Source organism: Lampetra planeri, chromosome 1 (genome assembly GCF_965212315.1).
Source record: "Lampetra planeri chromosome 1, kcLamPlan1.2.h2, whole genome shotgun sequence".
NCBI classification, from domain to species: Eukaryota; Metazoa; Chordata; class Hyperoartia; order Petromyzontiformes; family Petromyzontidae; genus Lampetra; species Lampetra planeri.
In genome coordinates this window covers 23,821-30,000 of record NC_136107.1, presented here as the reverse complement: position 1 = coordinate 30,000, position 6,180 = coordinate 23,821, and the positions used below count along the sequence as shown (strand labels likewise).

At 55.3% G+C, this 6,180-nt stretch overlaps 1 long non-coding RNA gene across 4 annotated transcripts in view; it reads left to right on the top strand.

The window, feature by feature from the left end:
* The window catches only part of LOC144719572 (uncharacterized), a 9,297-nt gene extending 3,327 nt beyond the window's left edge, over positions 1 to 5,970 (top strand). The window contains exons 2-4 of one of the 4 annotated variants that reach the window (XR_013585620.1): positions 184 to 240; positions 3,062 to 3,118; positions 5,881 to 5,970. This is a non-coding gene — a long non-coding RNA (uncharacterized LOC144719572). Of the gene's footprint in view, positions 1 to 183; positions 241 to 813; positions 2,494 to 3,058; positions 3,119 to 5,880 lie in introns of those variants that run through there. The other 3 variants (XR_013585625.1, XR_013585634.1, XR_013585643.1) reach the window with 3 other exon arrangements.
* The last annotated feature ends 210 nt before the right edge of the window (positions 5,971 to 6,180 follow it).

The following is a 6,180-nucleotide window of genomic DNA, read 5'->3' as shown; positions in this document are numbered from 1 at the left end:
GGGGGCGGGGGGGTTTAGGGGGGCGGGGGGGTTGAGGGGGGCGGGGGGGTTGAGGGGGGCGGGGGGGTTGAGGGGGGCGGGGTCAAGTGAAGGGGGCGGGGTGCAGGGCGGTGGTAGTAGGAGGGGCAGGGGGCGGGGCGTGCTAGTTGAGTGACAGCTGCGGCTTCTGCTTCTTGTCAGAAGCTGCGCAGCGAGAGGAGGCGAGAGGCGAAGACCCCGAGAGCTCAGAGACACCGCCAGGTGAGGGGGGGTGGGCACGGGGACAGGGGGGGACAGGGGGACGTGGGGTGAGGGGGGGCACGGAGTCCTGGTCTCGGGTTCTCTGAGCCCCCGAGCAGAGCGGTAGTTAAATAGTGAGTGAGTTGAATGAATAGTGAGTGAGTTGAATAGTGAGTGAGTTGAATAGTGAGTGAGTTGAATAGTGAGTGAGTTGAATAGTGAGTGAGTTGAATAGTGAGTGAGTTGAATAGTGAGTGAGTTGAATAGTGAGTGAGTTATAGCTAGTGAGTAATTACGTGCCGAGACTGCAGCGACCAATGGGAGCGGGGCAACGGGGCTCGTCGCGCGCTCTGATTGGTCCCCTGGCGAAGGGGGTTTCCGCGGCGTTTCTCTCAACCCGACCCGGACCCGCGCCGCTTCGGAAATCCCCGGCGGTGACGTCACCGGGCGACCACGCCCAGAGGGGGGGGGGGGGGCGCGGGGGGGGGGCGCGGGGGGGGGGCGCGGGGGAGGGGGGCTGCGGGGGGGGGGGGGCGCGGGGGAGGGGGGCTGCGGGGGGGGGGCGCTAGGGGGGGGGGGCTGCGGGGGAGGGGCAGGTGAGGGGACAAGGGGAGGGGTGAGGGGGACACTCCACCCCCACCACGAGGCCTCGGCAAGGCAAGGTAAAAGTTAAAAGGTAAAAAGAACGCGCCTACCTTTACCCTACCTTTTACCTTGCCACAATACAATCACTCTACACCTTTTACCCTTTAGCAGGTAAGGTAAAAAGCAATGACCCTATCTTTACCCTTACCCCATACAAATTACACGATTACAGGGTAATTACTGGGGTACTACTACACATGACAAAGGTTTATAACGGTAAATGCTACAAGGTAGAGCGCTTTATTCATATAGAATACTCTCGATGATTCCAATGTTACATGCTTTCTTTGAACTCTGTTGTTGTCGTCGTCGTTGTATCCTCAAATCTTGTAACTCAATTATAACCCACTTCCCAATGTGGTATCGATTGCAAACTTGGTATATTTACGTCATACTGATGACAACACTATATTCTATCATTAAAAATATATATTTTTAAAAACCCTCTTTTGTATATGTTATGTTTTGGCTTGGGTCTAATTGTCCACACTCAACTGACGTTGGCTGTAATTGGCCACGGCCCCTTACGTTGTGGCAAGCTTCGGGGCCACTTCCTGGAGTCGTGGAGTTTTGCACTACTAGTACATTTAATAAAAGCGTGTTTTTAAAAAGTTTTTACAAATATTTATTAAATGAAGGCCACGGACTGCGCCACGGAGCTTCTAGCGGTAAACAAGGTACCGTATTTACCGGGTAATACTTCGCGCTACCTTTACCCTACCCTTTACCTTACCCCTTGGCACGTCGACATCTTTACCCTTTACCTTAACCCTTTTACCCGGTACAAAGGGTAAATTACTTACCTTGCCGAGGCCTACCCACAACTCCCAATTGGTGATGGGGCATTTGTGGAGAGAGTGGAGAGTTTCCCATACCTGGGCAGTGAGCTTATGACCGGCTCCAGTTTAACAGCAGAGGTCTCACTCCGAATCAGTCGAGCGGCAATATCTTTTCATCGGTTGCGTAACGCTGTGTGGAAGCTTCAGGTCTTCTCGGCCACAGTCATTCCCTCCCTTCTCTACGCTTGCGAAATGTGGACCCCCCTAATGGAACATCTTTGCCGGTTGGAAACATTTAGGCTGGCCTGCCTACGATCCATCCTGGGTTTAACCACGCTGGATTGTGTGAGGAGCTCACAAATCCTTGAGAGATGTGGACAAAGTCCCATCGGTGAGCTCCGGCAGGCAAGGCTTGCGTTGGCTGGGTCATGTAGCCCGCATGCCCAGCCACCGCATGCCTAAACAGCTTTTGTTCGGCCGGATCGAGGGGGCTAAACGGGCGCGGCACGGGCTAGAGAAGAGATGGAGTGATGTGGTAGAGGAGGACGTGGAGCTGAGTGGACTTGCCGATGACTGGTACCAGCGGTGTCAAGATCGGCCTCTGTGGAGGAGGCTCGTGAAGGACGCTACTGGGCAGTTGGAGGCAGTCACCCTCCAACAACAACGGAGGGCGGAGGAGCGACGCTCACAACAACGAGCGGAGCGCCGGGTGGCTAAAGCACAGCAAGTTGGCACAGTAGGGGGCACAGGTGGTGCATCAGCCAGTCATCTCGGTCAGTCGACCCGTGGCACCTGGGTCTGCCCCTTGACCTCCTGCCAGCGGGCGTTCGACACTTCACGTGGCCTCAAGGTGCACTTGGCCTGGCACAAGCGTCGTGGTGACGTCACCGCCACTTAGTTGCGAATGGCGGTTGTTGCTTGCTGGAATAAGACGAAAAAAACGGCATAGATCCAGCCCCTTGGGCTCATTACAGCACTCAGACACAGACACTCACACTCACGTGTAGCCTTAACAGACTGTAGGGGCAAGTGCTGTTAGCGAGTAGCACCTATGAAGGCCGGAACGGTACACGAGTGGGTGGGTGGCCAGCACCACGCCCGGCCGCCTTTGTCTCCCCAGTGCTAGCGATGATGTTTACACATCGCACCAGTTACCAATCAGAGCGCGTGGCCAATCGGAGCGGGGCAGCGAGCCTCGTCCTGTGCCCCGATTGGTCGCCTGCTGCTCAAAGGGGGTTTCCAGCGCGATGCCGTGCACGGCCCGGGGGGGAGGGGCGGGGGGTTGTGGGGGGCGGGGTGAAGTGAAGGGGGCGGGGTGAAGTGAAGGGGGCGGGGTGCAGGGCGGTGGTAGTAGGAGGGGCAGGGGGGCGGGGCGTGCTAGTTGAGTGACAGCTGCGGCTTCTGTTTCTTGTCAGAAGCTGCGCAGCGAGAGGAGGCGAGAGGCGAAGACCCCGAGAGCTCAGAGACACCGCCAGGTGAGGGGGGGGGGGCACGGGGACAGGGGGGGACAAGGGGTCCTGGTCTCGGGTTCTCTGAGCCCCGAGCAGAGCGGTAGTTAAATAGCGAATGAGTTAAATAGTGAGTTAGTTCAATAGTGAGTTGAATAGTAAGTGAGTTAAATAGTGAGTGAGTTGAATAGTGAGTGATTTGAATATTGAGTTAAATAGCGAGTGAGTTGAATAGTGAGTAAAATAATGAGTGAATTGAATAGTGAGTGAGTTGAATAGTGAGTTAGTTAACTAGCGAGTAAGTTATAACGAGTGAGTGTTTACGTGGCGAGGCAGCGACCAATGGGAGCGGGGCAACGGGGCTCGCCGCGCGCTCTGATTGGTCCCCTGGCGAAGGGGGTTTCCGCGGCGTTTCTCTCAACCCGACCCGGACCCGCGCCGCTTCGGAAATCCCCCAGAGGGGTGACGTCACCGTGCGACCACGCCCAGAGGGGGGGGGGGCGTGGGGGGGGGGCGCGGGGGCTGCGGGGGGGGGGGGGCAGGTGAGGGGACAAGGGGAGGGGTGAGGGGGACACTCCACCCCCACCACGAGGCCTCGGCAAGGTAAAAGTTAAAAGGTAAAAAGAACGACCCTACCTTTTACCTTACCTTTTACCTTACCACAATACAATCACTCTACACCTTTTACCCTTTAGCAGGTAAGGTAAAAGGTAAAAAGCAACGAGCCTACCTTTACCCTACCTTGCACCCTTCCCATACAAATTACACGATTACAGGGTAATTACTGGGGTACTACTACACATGACAAAGGTTTATAACGGTAAATGCTACAAGGTAGAGCGCTTTATTCATATAGAATACTCTCGATGATTCCAATTTTACACGCTTTCTTTGAACTCACGCTGTCTGTCGTTGTCGTTATTGTTGTATCCTCAAATCTTGAAACTAAATTTTTACCCACTTCCTAATGTGGTATCGACTGCAAACTTGGTATACTTAGGTCATACTGATGACAATACTATATTCTATAATAAAAAAATCTATATATTTTTAAACAATCTTTTTTAGATGTTATGTTTCAGCTTGGGTCTAATTGTCCACGCTCAACTGACGTTGGCTGTAATTGGCCACGTTCCCTTACGTTGTGGCAAGCTTCGGGGCCACTTCCTGGAGTCGCGGAGTTCTGCCACTACTAGTACATTTAATAAAAGCGTGTTTTTAAAAAAAGTTTTGACAAATATTATTATTAAATGAAGGCCACGGACTGCGCCACGGAGCTTTTAGCGGTAAACAATGTACCGTATTTACCGGGTAATACTTCGCGCTACCTTTACCCTACCTTTTACCTTACCCCTTGGCATGTCGACACCTTTACCCTTTACCTTAACCCTTTCACCTGGTAAAAAGGGTAAATTACCTTACCTTGCCGAGGCCTACCCACAACTCCTAATTGGTGATGGGGCAGTTGTGGAGAGAGTGGAGAGTTTCCCATACTTTTTTCATCGGTTGCGTATCGCTGTGTGGAAGCTTCAGGTCTTCTCGGCCACAGTCATTCCCTCCCTTCTCTACGCTTGCGAAACGTGGACCCCCCTAATGGAACATCTTTGCCGGTTTGAAACATTTAGGCTGGCCTGCCTACGATCCATCCTGGGTTTAACCAGGCTGGATTGTGTGAGGAGCTCACAAATCCTTGAAAAATGTGGACAAAGTCCCATCGGTGAGCTCCGGCAGGCAAGGCTGCGTTGGCTGGGTCATGTAGCCCGCATGCCCAGCCACCGCATGCCTAAACAGCTTTTGTTCGGCCGGATCGAGGGGGCTAAACGGGCGCGGCACGGGCTAGAGAAGAGATGGAGTGACGTGGTACAGGAGGACGTGGAGCTGAGTGGACTTGCCGATGACTGGTACCAGCGGTGTCAAGATCGGCCTCTGTGGAGGAGGCTCGTGAAGGACGCTGCTGGGCAGTTGGAGGCAGTCGACCTCCAAAAACAACGGAGGGCGGAGGAGCGACGCTCACAACAACGAGCGGAGCGCCGGGTGGCTAAAGCACAGCAAGTTGGCACAGTAGGGGGCACAGGTGGTGCATCAGCCAGTCATCTCGGTCATCTCGGTCAGTCGACCCGTGGCACCTGCTGGGTCTGCCCCGTGACTTCCTGCCAGCGGGCGTTCGACACTTCACGTGGCCTCAAGGTGCACATGGCCTGGCACAAGCGTCGTGGTGACGTCACCGCCACTTAGTGGCGAATGGCGGTTGTTGCTTGCTGGAACAAAACGAAAAAACCGGCATAGATCCAGCCCCTTGGGCTTATTACAGCACTCAGACACAGACACTCACACTCACGTGTAGCCTTAACAGACTGTAGGGGCAAGTGCTGTTAGCGAGTAGCACCTATGAAGGCCAGCACGGCACACGAGGGGGTGGGTGGCCAGCACCACGCCCGGCCGCCTTTGTCTCCCCAGTGCTAGCGATGATGTTTACACATCGCACCAGCGACCAATCAGCGCGCAAGCGATCGGAGCGCGGCCAATCAGAGCGGGGCAGCGGGTCTCGTCCCGCGCCCCGATTGGTCGCCTGCTGCTCAAGGGGGTTTCCAGCGCGATGCCGTTCACGGCGCGGGGGGGAGGGGGCGGGGGAGTTGTGGCGGTGGGTGCACGGGGGTTGGGGGAGGGGCTTATTGGTTGTGGGGGGCGGGGTGAAGTGAAGGGGGCGGGGTGCAGGGCGGTGGTAGTGGGAGGATCAGGGGGCGGGGCGTGCTAGTTGAGTGACAGCTGCGGCTTCTGCTTCTTGTCAGAAGCTGCGCAGCGAGAGGAGGCGAGAGGCGAAGACCACGAGAGCTCAGAGACTCCGCCAGGTGAGGGGGGGGGCACGGGGACAGGGGGGGACAAGGGGTCCTGGTCTCGGGTTCTCTGAGCCCCCGAGCAGAGCGGTAGTTAAATAGTGAGTGAGTTGAATAGTGAGTGAGTTGAATAGTGAGTGAGTTGAATAGTGAGTGAGTTGAATAGTGAGTGAGTTGAATAGTGAGTGAGTTGAATAGTGAGTGAGTTGAATAGTGAGTGAGTTGAATAGTGAGTGAGTTGAATAGTGAGTGAGT